The sequence below is a fragment of the Podarcis melisellensis genome (assembly GCF_964234715.1).
Source record: "Podarcis melisellensis genome assembly, chromosome: 3".
In the NCBI taxonomy this organism is placed as follows: Eukaryota; Metazoa; Chordata; class Lepidosauria; order Squamata; family Lacertidae; genus Podarcis; species Podarcis melisellensis.
In genome coordinates, this window is record NC_138530.1 from 117,720,229 (window position 1) to 117,734,570 (window position 14,342).

A 14,342-nucleotide genomic window follows, 5' to 3' on the forward strand; every position below is an offset into this window, starting at 1 on the left:
CATTGCAAATTCCCTCCAGGGACGGGGGGGGGGTGGACTTCATTCGCAGTTCGTCTCAGTACCTGGCTCTCGCTCAGGTATGGATTGTGGGAGGCAGGGAGGTGCTGAGTGCAAAAAGTCTTACAAGGACAGGAAGAAACATCAAGGACAAAATAAGCCTCCAAAAACCCTCCAATGCCACCATTAAAAAGCAGAGGTTCTCCAATTAATTAGAGTTTAATTGGACAAAAGTACAGGCACATGCTAGAAGAGATGAGATCACAAACTGCGGAACAATAACAACTGCAAAGACTTTAAGGTTTGAATTTGAGATACGAGTAAGACTTCATTCGGTGCAAAAAGATGGTGTGGGGGGAGGGGAGCTTATGGTTTCTTTATTTAAAGTTTTCTTTTCTACATTTATGATTTGGCAACCCTCCTCTTAATGTTAGTTCAAAGTAGTTGTATTTGTACAAGCAAGGACGGAAGAAATTGGTTTATCGATCTGGAATGTAACATTAAATGGAACTGTGTGTGTAAAAAAAACAAGAGAAAGGGAGGGAAGCTCTATTTTGCAAAAGGTTTATGATGGAAACTTAGAGATGACTCTTCCCCATCCTTTATTATTTACAGAGTGAACTGAATAATGCTAAGAGGACTTGGAATTTAATTGGAAGTATAATTGCTCATTTATCTTCAGTTGGACAGAAGAATGAAAGGAGTCTGTGAACTTGCCAAGGAACTGATAAGGTTCACTACTGAGTCATCTGCAGTTCAACAGACCACTCTTCTTCCTAGGCTGAGAGGGGAAAGGGTAAAAACAAGTTATTTATTGGGACACAGTGATTTTTGCATCTGTTGTTAAAGTTGTAAAACAATGAAGCATGAAACGGAGCAATTTAGAAATTTCAGGAACAACAGTGGGATATCAGCCTTGCCCAAGGCATGATAGAGAACAGCAAGAACCGGGCGAAAGAAAGACATAACATCTTACAAGGACAGGAAGAAACATCACTGACAAAATAATTGCCACAGACAGAAAGAACAAGGATATAGTTTGAGTTATTCACTTGTAGTTTTATAAATTATTTAATGTGTCAACATGAATAGAAGTTATTAATATTGCAGTTGTTGTATAAGGGATTATTATTATGACCAGAATGTAATGGAAATTAATAAGATTTTGGAACACAGAATAAAGCAAACAATCAAGCCATCAATTCTAGCATGTAGAAGGCCATCTCATCTAAATTATATAATTCAGTATTTGAACAATTGGCATTAGTAATTGCATTATAAATTGGTATTCCTATAATGAGGATACTATTGGATTGTACAGTGGTGCCTCGCAAGACGAAATTAATTCGTTCCGCAAGTTTTTTTTTCTTGCGAGGTCTTGCGAAGCACTGTTTCCCATAGGAATGCATTAAAAATCAATTAATGCGTTCCTATGAAGACCGCTTGCCAGGCTGGCGGTGCGGAGAAGGGCTTTTCTCCCCACCGCAAGCCTTCAGCACAGGTGCGGGAACAGAGGGGAAGGCGCACAGCGCTTCTCCTCTGTTCCCAGGGCTTGTGGTGGGAGGAGGGTTTTTCCTCCCCACCGCCAACATTCAGAACAGCATTCTGAATGTTGGCGGTGGGAAGGAAAACCCTCCTCCCACCGCAAGTCTTCAGGACAGCCTTCCGAAGGCTGCCGGTGGGGCGGAGAGACCTCCTCCCGCCGCCAGCCTTCGGAGCAGCCTTCTGAAGGCTGACGGCGGGAGGAGGGCTCTCCGCCCCATCGCCAGCCTTTGGAGGAGCCTTCCAAAGCCTGGCGGGGGGAGAAGATCTCTCCGCCCCACCGCCAGCCTTCGGAGGAGGTCCGAGGACAGTGGGGAAGACGCGCTGCGTTTCCCCGCTGTCCCCGGAGATTTCCCTATGGGCTTTCGCCTTGCGAAGGAAGCCCATAGGGAAATTCGTTTTGCGAAGCGCCTCCAAAATGGAAAACCCTTTCGTCTAGCGGGGTTTCCGTCTTGCGAGGCGTTCGTCTTGCGGGGCACCACTGTAATTGAAAACTAATAAAAATTATTATCAAAAAAAGAGAAGGGAAACAACCTGCCGACCACCTCCAGCACCTGGTACACAAATGGCACCACCTCTCACCCGGCCCGGCCTTGGCTGCTTCCGTTCCCTCCGCCGACTGGAAAGAAGGGCTGTGTTTCAGATGGGCCCTGATAACAAAAAGCAGTAATTCTCACTCTCACACAAACATAAACATGCATTTGGAGTTTATAGTTGGATCAAGTCAAAGGTCTATAATCCTGCTCTCTCATCGACTCTATGATACTAATGGTACCAAACAACACCCCCCCCTCCCAGACATTTAGCCAGAATTTAAAAATCCATCTGGACAGAACTTTAAACTCTGAAAAAAGAGGATGTGTCCAGGGGGAAATGAACATATGGCAACCCTAAACTTGCGCCTTCTCAAATCACTTCACAGCAAAGTACTGTTTCCTCACACCTTCAGGCACTCAGCTGCAGCTCTCACTCCTACAACTGGAGATGCCAGGGCAGAATACCTCACCCAGGTAAGCAAGGGAAGGAGAACTCTACCAAGCATAGCTGTGGCAAGGGTCTTTCATGCCCCCTTTGCCCCCTCCCCTCTCGCAGTATAGGATCACTGTGTCTTGGCTCTCCTGCTTTGGAGAAATAATCTTCAACAGCAAGCAGCAGGGTCTCCTGTGCAGAAGACATGTTCCCCATATCCAGTCAATCTATCTGTCAGTGGACACTCCACTTCAGCCATTGTTGATGCTGGTCAAGTAGTCCTGACTACATTTGTCCTGTAGGGTCACATCTTGGTCACATATCTTGGACACACTAAGTAGAACATCCCTAGCTAGCCAACAAGGTTTTCAGAGGAGGCTCTACTGGCTAGACCACAATCAGTGGACTGCCTCCTTATTTTGTTTGTTTATTAATGTTATATCCCACCTTTCCTCCAAGGTGCTCAAGGTGGCCCACCCTGTGAAGTAGGCTAAGGTGAGAGATTGCAAGTGACTCATAATCACCCCATAAACTTCATGGCTGAGTGTGGATTTGAACTCTGGTCTCCCAGGTCCAACACCCTCAACACTGCACCACACTGGCTTTTGTAAGATTCCTCTTATGGCATCTCATGTAAGCCAACTGAACACAAGGCTTTTCTGCATGAGCTGGCAAGTGGTCATAGGGGGTAGTTGAACTTTACTGACATTTGCTGCAAACTGAAGAGTGTTTTTGTGTAGTTTGTTGCTCTTGCTAGAAATCCAAACTGGCCTCATCACCACTTTTAACCTGCAATATTAGCAGTGGACTACATTGCAGGGCTGTCATACGTAAGCCAGTTCCTCTCAGCCACAGTCTGAATTATACAGATAACACACTGTATTGACACACAATATGCTATGAGTGTTATTTTGTCCAGAGGAAAGGATAGTTCCATGGTGCTAATGAATTGTTTCCAAAAGCAAAGGCAATATTCTATTAGGTAGTAAAAAGAATTTCTTCTGCAGCTGTGTTTGCTCCTTTGGCAAAATAGGATTAGAATCTTACTCAGGAGTAGCAGATATGGCAGCATTCGTTTACTTCCTAACCTTACTGACTGTGTCCTCCCCTTCTATTGTCTTCTTACACCTCCCTCTTGATGTGTGTGCGCACACCCTCTCCCAATTATCTTGCTAGCTCTTGATCTAGAGACCTGTGTTTTTCTTTTTGTTGCTCTGTAAATGAACATGATGCATTGAAGGTTTAGTGTTCTGTTCATTTGCTGGATATATGAATAAATATTATGAATGTTTTAAATTGTAGTGGCTGTTTTTCCTCCCTTTATATTTTGTGGCAGCTAATTGCTTGCAATAAATTCAGACTAATTTTTAACTTTAGGTAGGAAATATATCCAGGTACCCAGAGGCTTACAAGCGTTTTAGCAATTCAGATGCAATGCAATACATTAACCAGTGGAGGGTTACAGTCTGACACTGGGTGCTGAATGTTTGTCAGCCAGTTTCTTCAGATTATGAATTACAGAGCATTTAATGATACAACTAACCCCTCCAGCTTACACACACAGTTTTGTAGAAGCAATAACACTGCTTCTACACAACAGTGTTTAGTATTTTGAACGTGGTGAAAGCATGCACACATACACAGAAGTAAATTTAATTGAAAAAAATGGACTTGGTTCCATGTAACACGTTTAGGACAATGAGGGGAAACCTGTGGCCCTCCAGACAGTGCTGGACTCCCAACTCCCATTATCCCTGACCATTGGCCAGGCTGGCTGGGATGAAGGAGCTCAACAGCATTGGGGAAGGAGGGTCACCCCAATCACACCATTGCCATTTTTAAAGGCTTTGTTTGCTTTTGATCTAGTTACCAGAAAGGCAAACTCCATTTCCCCCTGTCCTTTAAAAATAAATAAAAAATAGATGTGGTTTAGATGCCTTTCATTTGTCTCAGACCCGACCTAGATAAAACAATTTCTGATTTAAAGTGCTGGCAATCATGTTTGTTTGTTTGTTTTTATTTAGCAAGATTTATATATCTAATACGGTAATTTAAAAAACACCTTGAAGTAGTTTACATTTAGGACTGGGGTTTAATAATATTTGCATTTTACCCTGCTTTACCCTTCCTCTAGCTATGGATTCACTTGTTTCCTATGTTGGTTAATATATAATTCTGTCAAAACAAAAAAAAATTCCTTCCAGTAGCACCTTAAAGACCAACTAAGTTAGTTCTTGGTATGAGCTTTCGTGTGCATGCACACTTCTTCAGATACCTGCGGCTCAATGTGGTGCCTTCCATGGTATCTGAAGAAGTGTGCATGCACACGAAAGCTCATACCAAGAACTAACTTAGTTGGTCTTTAAGGTGCTACTGGAAGGAATTTTTTTTGTTTTGACTATGGCAGACCAACACGGCTACCTATCTGTAACTGGAAATATAATTCTGTGTAAACCAAACTCATGTGTATTTTAAACAATACGTTGTTTGAATAGTTGGTATCACAGTGCCCATGTACTTTCCCCCTTCTTGGAGCCATCACCACCACAACAACTGTATTTTACGAATAAATAGATTTGTGCACTTAGTTACCCCACTTGCTGTCTCAGAAACTCCCCAGTTATGTGAACTTTAAGTAAATGATTCCTTTTTTTGTTCCTCTTCAAGTGCCCACAACTAGTGAGATTTTCATTATTCAACCCTTGAAATCTGAAGGATGAAACTTGGGGCTACTTGAAATTGTTTAGTAATTACCAGGGAACCATCACTTATACAGAGACTAACGTGGGAGTGCATTTTCTATGACCCAGTCTCTTCCATATCCAATAACATGTAATTATCGAGCCTAAGAAGTCCAGCGAAGGATTGTTGAACTAACCTGACTTCCTCCCCGCCCCTTTTTTTGAACACTGAACTTAACAATAATGGACCTGGAGTAATAATTAACAGGTATCCCTATTCAGCTACCTATACTTGTCCTAGGATCAGTGCTTTTTTCAGGGGGTACTCAAGACTACGCAGCGCTGGCACCTCTATTTTTAAAAAATGTGGTACTTACTGTAACAACTTCATGGTGAGTAGGATCACTAGTGCAAGAAATGTAGCATCTTCATGCATTTTAAGATTGAGGAGTGTAATAAATCAGCTTATTCTCATGACAGAACTCTGAATGCATCTCAGCTTTATGTCTAGTTTTATACAGATTAATTCAACTACATGGACTTCCAGTTCTGCCTCCATTATAGCCCGTTCCTGTTTCCAGGTATGCCAAAAGAGTGTCTGCTTACCAGGGGCGCCGACTTATAAAAAATATTGGGGGGGCCCATACCGACTTATAAAAAATATTGGGGGGGCCCAAGACCTCCAAACCGCTGCTGCTGGGGGAACGAAAGGGGCGAGCCCCAGGCTGCCCCGACCTTAAGTGAACCTGTGAGGTTGGCTGCCGCCATGGGCGGTGAATATTAATGATGTATCATTTTTGTGCTTCATGCTGTGGCCACAGACATGTGATCTGATGGTGAATTTGGGGTGACCCAATGCAAAAATCCTGAGAATCCCTGTGGATCCATGCTTTGTAACCATGTTTTTGCACCATTGCAGCCCCAGGCAACAGTGGGTGTGTGATTTTGGGGGGGCAGGCTGTAGCCATGGACATGCTATGTGATCTGTTGGTGAATTTGGGGTGACCCAATGCAAAGATCCTGAGGATCCATGTGGATCCATGCTTTTAAACCACATTTTAAGTGGGGAGGGAAGGAAAAACACAGAACGGACGAGGAGCACGAGAGGGGTGTGCAGAGAAGCAGCTGGCTAAGAATGCAGGAAAGGGGTATAACGGGAGGGAGGAAAGGAAGGCAAAAGTTTTCCCTCACCTACCCACCCAAGCCAGCCAGCTCTCTCTCTCTCTCTCTCTCTCTCTCTCTCTCTCTCTCTCTCTCTCTCTCTCTCTCTCTCCTGCCTGCTTGCCTGGAGGGGAGGGGCTTTCCCTGCTCTTTGTTCCGTTTGAGCAAACACAGCAAGGAAACAGAGGAGGGTGGGCAGTAAGACCCTGAGGCAGAATGCAGGAAAGCAGCCGCTTCCTCTTTTTGAGGGAAAAATACGGTAATAATTTTCTTAAATTATTGGGGGGGGCGGAGCCCCCCAAACGAATTTTTGAGGGGGCTCGGGCCCCCTCAGGCCCCATGGAGTCGGCGCCTATGCTGCTTACTGTGACAGAACAGCAGGATTAGAACTGATTTGTTCTTACTAAACTGACTTATGCATGTTTTATGGCCTTTAGCTAATACATCCATCCAGCTCAATACCTTACAAATAGTTACTATGTACATCCACCCAGCACCATTTTTAGATAATATGTATGCACTTAATCATGATTGATGATGAAATAAGCAGCCAACTTCTAGAGTTGTCTAGAATTGCAGTTGTAACCCAAGATGTAAAATAGTTGCATCTGACATGACTTTAGCTGGTCAGATGGCAATTCTCCATTTTAACTGTTTATCACATAATGCCCCTGCAAAAATGGTAACATATGAAGTTTCATTACATATAACTTGGTATGAGAAAGGCATGAATATATCAATGGATATTTATATGGATATTCCCAGCCCTATCTTCAATACTCTTACTTATAACTAAGTTCAATTCATTTAAGCAACACTTAATTCTCAATCATTGTGCTTAGGACCAGGTCAATGTTGTCTTCTGAAATCTTTTTTTCCTGCTGAGCATATGTTGTGAATGCTTTACATGTCTAGGTCACAGCTTCCAACTATTTGGGAAGCAGGTTGGACAGGATATAGAGAAGATGGGGAATCTGTTCCCCAGCAAATGCTGTTGCACTACAACACTCAACATTGGTGACCATTGGCTGTGCTGGCTGGGCCTGATGGGCACAGAAATCCAACAACAGCTGGAGGACAATAGGCTCCCCATTCCTGATCTATATGGTTGAATTTGAATGCATGTTGAAGTATTTGCATTTCCGGGTCAGCACACCAAAATCAACAGGAGCTGATTTCACCAGTGTTCTACAGTTAGCAATGGTTATTCTAACTGGTAGGGGACGCGGGTGGTGCTGTGGTTTAAACCACAGAGCCTAGGGCTTGCCGATCAGAAGGTCACCGTTTCGAATCCCCGTGACGGGGTGAGCTCCTGTTGTTCGGTCCCAGCTCCTGCCAACCTAGCAGTTTGAAAGCATGTCAAAGTGCAAGTAGATAAATAGGTACTGTTCCGGCGAGAAGGTAAATGGCGTTTCGGTACGCTGCTCTGGTTCGCCAGAAGCGGCTTAGTCATGCTGGCCACATGACCCGGAAGCTGTCTGTGGACAAATGCCGGCTCCCTCGGCCAGTAAAGCGAGATGAGCCCCGCAACTCCAGAGTTGTCTGCGACTGGACTTAACGGTCAGGGGTCCCTTTCCTTTTACCTTTATGCTAACTGGTACTTAGTTACTTGTAATCAAGTAATATGGGGAAATAACATCTTACTTAAGAAAACGTAAGTAAAAATGATGGGGCCACAACCTGACAGGAAGGCATGCATTAGTTCAGGAAATGCTTGGCTTAGCCCCTGGCACTCTGCCAGGACAGGACGTGGCTATTTTGCTTTGGTGGTGGTATGGCAATTTGCTTAGAGCTGATATTCATTCATTCATGTGTTATAGCAGGCCTCACTCCTGTTGCTGAAAACAGATTTTGGAGCTAAGCTCTGATAACCTTGCATGTGTTCCATAGGCATTTCATTGGCCACTGTGAGAACACAATGCTGGACTAGATGGGCCATTGGTCTGATCCCGCAGGCTCGTCCAATGTTCTTATATTTTTGGTGCACTAGATGAATGATCACAGGACCCATTCTAAGTTCACATAATTAAAATGAATTACTTGGTTATAGGAGATCAAATTTTGTTTGTACTCATTCCATCACATTTTAAATGAACCTTTAATTAGCTGAGAGGCAAATGTTCCACCACAAATGGTTGGTAAACTGGGTGGAGTATATTCTAACTAATGCCATATGAGAGTCTTTCATCATTTTTGTGAAGTACAGTATGTACTTCTGTGCGCTGTGTTTCCATGTGCTGCTCTGGTTCGCCAGAAATGGCTTAGTAATGCTGTCTGCAAGACAAAGGGCTAGTAAAGCGAGGTGAGTGCCGCAACCCCAGAGTCGTCCGCGGCTGGATGGACCTAACGGTCAGGGGTCCCTTTACCTTACAGCAGGGGTAGACAACCTAAGGCCTGTGGGCTGGATGCGGTCCAATCGCCTTCTCAATCCAGCCCACGGACAGTCTGGGAATCAGCGTCTATTAACGTGAGTAGAATGTGTGCTTTTATTTTAAACGCATCTCTGGGTTATTTGTGGGGCCTGCCTGGTGTTTTTACATGAGTAGAATGTGTGCTTTTATTTAAAATGCACCTCTGGGTTATTTGTGGGGCATAGGAATTCATTCATTTTTTTTTCTTCAAAAATGGTCTGAGGGGTGGTGGACTGGCCCATGGCTGAAAAAGGTTGCTGACCCCTGGGGGCCTTACAGTATTTGAAGTACAGTTCATATATCTGACTCTGGTCCATGACAGCTTGTGTCACTGTAAATGTGTTAGGCTTGCTGAGAGTAAAGCCACAGTGTGGTAACTTGCCTGAACCAGTGAGGTGGGGGGTGGGGTGGACAATAGGCAGAAAGGCAACCTATTCTTCTCTTCTTGATTTCTTCCTGAGTAACTTTCTGCAGATTGTTTTTCTTCAGGCTTTTCTTCCTTCCTGCTTCTTCTCCGTCGGTGTTAACGTTATGTTTGTCACATGTAAATTTGTACTCAGGATGACTTAAGTTTCTTTTCCCCTTTTAAACGTATTTTATTCTTTTTTATTACGGAAAACATGTTTCATTTTCCTTTCAACCAGCAGTCTTACCAGACTATTTACTTCTGCACGCCCCTGCTATATATCCCAAACTCTAGCATAGGGCCTTCTTGGTAGTGACACCCTCCTTGTGGAACACCCTCCCTTCAGATATCAAGGAGATTAAAAACTACATAGCTTTTAGAAGACATCTGAAGACAGCCCTGTATTGGGAAGTTTTTAATGTTTGATGTTTTATTACGTTTTGATATATGCTGTAAGCTGCCCAGAGTGGCTGGAGTACAGTATAAATAATAAAATCATCGTCATCAACATGGGCAAGTCTTAGGGTGCCACAAAACCTTTTGTTGCTTTTGCTGCAACAGACTAATATGGCTCGGGAAATTGACTTCTGTTGGGAATATTGGCATGCTTAAAATTAGAACTAAAATGCTACTCCGTACAGTATGCACTGGTTATGTGCATGAGCTGGTTCTCCCTATTTGTTTGATAAATATTACTACCTAGGATGTGGACCATCCTGAGACCTGCAGGTATAGGGCAGTATATAAATTCAGTAGAAGAGGAGGGGGAGGAGGAAATGTTTCCTGATTCAAAAAAGCCCTGCCAAAAAGAAGGAAAGAAATGATGTACTTGTTAGTATGTTATGATAAAAAGTGGACCTACCTTATGTGAGAAACTCCTTTCTGTAATATGACAGGCATCAACAACTGTGTGCTTTACGGGTCTATCAAAACCATGGCTCTTTGCCACTTCCTAATAATTGAGGCCAATTTGAACTGCTTTTGGAGCTCTAACTATGATGTTCATTAAATTGTTTTATTGCCTTTTTATTACTGCTTTTGTAAACTGCTTTGAGATTTTTTTATATATAGAAAGTGTCTTCAAATTGTTTTAAAGAAATTTATAATTCTGGGGGGGGGGTGTATAGAGAACAGCTATGTTCTGTGGTTGCAGTGTGTGATCACATCAATGGTGTAGAAGGAAAGCAAGCAAATGAAAAACACATTTTCACTGGCTGGTTTATCAAATGATGGAAAGGTGCAGTGGGGAAGACAGCCCTGTTGGTGCGGAGTGTGTGTGTGTGTGTATTTTAGGTTAGTTGGTTAGCAGGGATCACACAGTTTCTAATCAACTTGGAGAAGCATTTCAAAATAGTGGGAAATAGGGAGTGAATGATGCCACAACACACAACACACAATCTAGCAGGTGCATTGTTTTGTATCCAGCACAGTAGCTGGAGAAAAGATGTTTGTGTTCTCCTGCAACAGCTGTGTACCAATGAGTGACTCTATACATTAACACACTGGTCTCAAAATGCCCTTAGCAGAGTAAGATAACAGAAGAAGATAAAGCTTAAAATCATATGCTTTGGAAAGCAATAGTGCACTTGCTTTTGTAAAATGTAAGTCTGTCTATCCCTTTGTTTAAAAAGCCGCCCAATCTGCAGTCCAGGTAAATCCACCTACATTAAACCAATCTAAGCCCCATCAAGTTCAAGCTGATCTACAGCTCAGCTAAGTACAAGGATCTTAAGTTGATTAATACCCTGACACTATACATGTTTCTTGGAAATAAGTCTTATTGAAATCAATGGGACATGCTACTAAGTAATATGTTTAGAATTGGAGTTTTAGCCAATTGGCTTAAATCCTAATAATTCACATTAATTGGATTTGAGAATCTGGCAACCATTAAACGTTCTCTGTCCATTAAACCTAGACAGGAGATATTTGATGTAGAATAAGTAGTACAGTCACGAAGATCTTCATTGTCTGCATTGGATTCTATTTGATGTTCCAGGGAGGTGACAGGTTCTTAGAATTGCTGAACCTAAACCGACTTGTTTGGAAATCACAACCCATGTCAGAAGTGTAGTTTTTGGTGAACTTCCACAAAAATAGCTCCAAATCTTCTTCTTCAATAGCTTTGGGCAAAACAAAAACAAGAAGCTCAAGGGAAAAGGTAGTGAAAGTCACTATGGCAAGATTATTCTTTTCAGTGTAGGACTTTATTGTCCAGGATAATACCAGGTGTTACTATACTGTGTCCCATAGCTGACATTTGCACAGCACAGTGATGTTGCCATGTATACTCAATGAATACATGCCATACAGCAAAAAGTAAAGTGCATTCATGAATAACAAATTAAACATCCGTTTTTTAGTCACAGTGATAAACAAAAAGTGTCTTATCCAATTCTCAGCTGTTAACTGAACACCTGTCTTCCAACTTTTGGCAACCTAGCCTAGTATTTGTCAGCATAAGCCCAACAAATAGGTTTAGGTGGGGATATGTGTCAGGGTTTCAGGGAGAGAAGAGCAGATGGGGGAGGAGACAGAGAGCGAGGGGGAAGAATCCCAGAGAGATGAGGAGGAGGATGACGATGCCCAAAGGTTCTCCATGAGTCTGACCAGTGAGTCAGAGGATTCCCAAAAGGGGGCTCCCCTGGCCAGACCGAAAGGGGGACAAGGGGGAAACAGTGAGGAGCAGGGGAGAGAAGGGAGAAGCCCCAGTGGGGGTCGGAGGCAGGAGCCGGCTTCTCAGCCGGAACGGAGTGAAGGGGGTGGAGTTACAAGTGTGTCAGAGGGAGCAGAGCAGGAGAGAGACAGGGGAAGGAGATCGGAGCAGGGCGCTCAGCCGGAAGGGGTGGAGAGCAGCACCGAGAGCAGTGTAGCGGTCAAGAGGAAGGTCAGGAGCAACGTACGCGCGCCAAGTTCAAAGGTAGAGGCGCGCGGAAGTGAGGAGAGCCCTGGGGAGGAGCCCGGCCCTAAAGCGAGAAGGAGGGGGGCAGAGGCGTCAGAGGATTCAGCCTCGGGCGAGTCCCGGAGAGGGGGAACTCAGGGGGGCAGAAAGACCCTGCGGAAAAGGAAGGAGAGGAAGAGGTGGTCCAGGGCTAGCCTCTTAAATTGGTGCCGAGGCGGGACAGATTCAGAGGGGACTTCAACGATCTAACGGTACAGATGTAGAGTCACAGAGATGGAGTGTAAATGCAACCATGATCTTCAATAAAGACTTTCTGTAAATAAACCGGATCGGAGTTGGGTCTCTTGTGAGCTGGGACCAAACGGGTGACTCTGACAGTAAGTCCCCTCACCAGAACGCAAAAATTTTTTTTTTGCAAAGCTCACCACCGGGAGCAGCCATGAGCGCGGAGGAACAGCTGCTTACGCTGAGGAATCAAGTTACCGAGCTCACAGCTGCAGTCATTGCATCGCAGAAGAAGAATGACGAACTGGACAAGGCTTGCCAGGACCTGCGAACAAGGTGGGAGCAAGCGGCCAGGGCAGGGGTCCCGGGGTCCAGATCGGAGGGCGTTGCACTTGGACGGCGGGGGGGCGCCCTAGTTACGCACTTTAATGGCAACCTTCAAGATTACCCTAACTTCAGAGCGGACATCGTGTATGCACTGCATTTACTCCGTCATGATTTTAAGGATGAGGAGGAGAGAGTGGGGTTCATAATTTCGCATCTGCATGGGGAGGCCAGAGCTTGGCTGCGCAATTTGTGGCGCGAAGATGGCCCTGCCCGCCGCAGTTCTGATGAATTTATTAAAGCGATGGATGCTTGTTTCCAGTCCTCTGTGGATGTGGATATTGCACGTAGACAGATGCACGGACTGCGACAAGGCAAAGCCACTGTGCGCCAATATCACTCCAAGTTCTTTGCATTGCTAACTGCGTTGGGCTGGGAGAAGGATAGTAAACCAGTCAGAGATCTTTTCTGGGAGGGGCTTAGCCCCCCCGTCAAGGATGAGATCGCCAGGGGGGATAGACCCCAGACCCTGGAAGACGTCGTGCATCGGGCTTTGGCTATTGGAATCCGACTTGAGGGACGCCCGTGGCACGAGGGGGAGGGACCCCAGGCGCGTGCACCAGCGAGAACCCCCCCTTTTGTCCCCAGGGACTTCAACCAGTCGCACCCCTCGCCCTTGGGGAGGCAAGGTGAAGAGCCGATGGAAATCGGTGGTGCTAGGGCTCAGACACCATCCAGAGCCCCTGTTTCCGGTGCAGTGAAGGCGAAGCCGCCTAGAGGGACCAGGAAATGTTACATCTGTGACAGTGCACACCATATGGCGAAAGAGTGCCCCCAGAGGCTCCAGAAGCACACTGCAGCTCTAGCAACAGTGTCAGCGGAAGTGGTGCAAACGGAGCAGCCTCAGGGAAACGACAGTGCCTGGCTGGAGGCGGAGCTACTGGGGCTCAGCCAGGCGGATCTGTAGAACAGTCCCCAGCACCCTTGCAACGCACAGACCCTTTACCCCCCAAGCCAGCAGTGCAACTCACTGCAACCCTTCAGCTGCCAAATGGACAATCCCTGGAAGTTCCGATCACGGTTGATTCAGGAAGCAACGCGGATTTTGTGGGAATGCAATTTGTCAAGCAGCATGGCATAGCGCTCCTGCCTGCAACGACCCCTCTGAACGTGGTCACAGTGGACGGCAGGAAATTGCTGGGAGGGCAAGTTGTGCAGCAGACGCCTCCCATGGTGATGCAGATTGGAAATCATCGGGAAGTCATTAGCTTCAATGTCACCCACCTGTCAGACACACCCATTGTGTTAGGCATGAGTTGGCTGGAGAGACATAGTCCCGCTGTAGCGTGGTACCAGCGGCAGATCACCTTCTGCTCATCGTATTGTGCTCAGCATTGCATCCAACCCAATCAGGAGGAAGGAGCTGAGCAGCAACTGCACCTGGGCATGGTGCAGGCAGTGCCTCACAAGTACGAGGGATTCTTGGAGGTTTTCTGCGAGAAAGAAGCTGACAAGTTGCCGCCTCACAGGCCTTACGACTGTGCGATCGACCTGGTGCCAGGGGCGCAGCTGCCAACTGCAAAGCTGTATTCCATGTCTGAGGACGAGATGCAAGAGCTCAGAGAATTCATAGAGCAGAATCTGAAGCGCGGGTTCATCCGGGAATCCAAGGCAGTGGGAGGCAGTCCTGTTTTCTTTGTGAAGAAAAAAGACACGCCCCAAAA

General features: G+C 45.3%; 1 long non-coding RNA gene across 1 annotated transcript; it reads right to left on the reverse strand.

Annotated features, from left to right (window-relative positions):
• Positions 1-306: 306 nt before the first annotated feature.
• On the reverse strand, positions 307-5,249 carry LOC309366193. The gene is made up of 3 exons (XR_014166564.1): positions 5,106-5,249; positions 2,122-2,189; positions 307-778 (listed from the first exon to the last, which is right to left on the reverse strand). It is a non-coding gene; the product is annotated as an uncharacterized lncRNA (long non-coding RNA).
• Between the last annotated feature and the right edge of the window lie 9,093 nt (positions 5,250-14,342).